This window comes from Grus americana, chromosome 4, assembly GCF_028858705.1.
Source record: "Grus americana isolate bGruAme1 chromosome 4, bGruAme1.mat, whole genome shotgun sequence".
Classification (NCBI taxonomy): Eukaryota; Metazoa; Chordata; class Aves; order Gruiformes; family Gruidae; genus Grus; species Grus americana.
This window is the reverse complement of record NC_072855.1, coordinates 63,221,825-63,222,482: the sequence shown is the minus strand read 5'-3', so window position 1 is coordinate 63,222,482 and position 658 is coordinate 63,221,825.

Sequence of the window (658 nt, the reverse complement as noted above, 5' to 3'; positions counted from 1 at the left end):
AGCTCTACTGCAAAGCATGTAATAGTGCTCTGAACTTTAATGGTCAGGGAATATCTCAAACTTGGGTGACTCAGTGGGGATGACGGTCCACACAAAAGTCCAGGAAGAATTTTCTGCATTTTGGACTACTGATTCAGAAAATATGCAGGAATTTTACCTACTGGTTATCTTTAGCAGCTGTCAGAGTCTTAGAAAATTCCCAACAGCATATGACATGGAAATAACTGAGATAATCAGTAAGCGCACCCTGGATTTTAATTACATTTGGAACTTGTCAATCACTTTACATGTTGAAGTAGCAGTAGAAAATGTTGCAAAAAGATAGTTGTGGACAAGCTGCTGCAACTGAGCTTGGGTCTGTATCTTCATCTTTCTAGATGGCAGACGTGCATTTAAACTGCTATTCTGTCTCTGCAGCAACAGTATTAGGAGCCAGTTTTACAGGCTGGGTTCCTTATATCTGAATGAAAGCTGCTGCACTTGATGTATCCGCGTTACAGGTTTGTGCTTCACAGTACTGATTCATGATTAGTCCAGAGTAGAGCTGTAAAGGTAGCTGCATTTCTGTGTTACAGTTGAAGGATGTGGAATGGAGCACGACCTGCCTAGTATCAGACACAGATTAAGAAGGGGTTTTACCCTACTTAAGGTTTGCTTC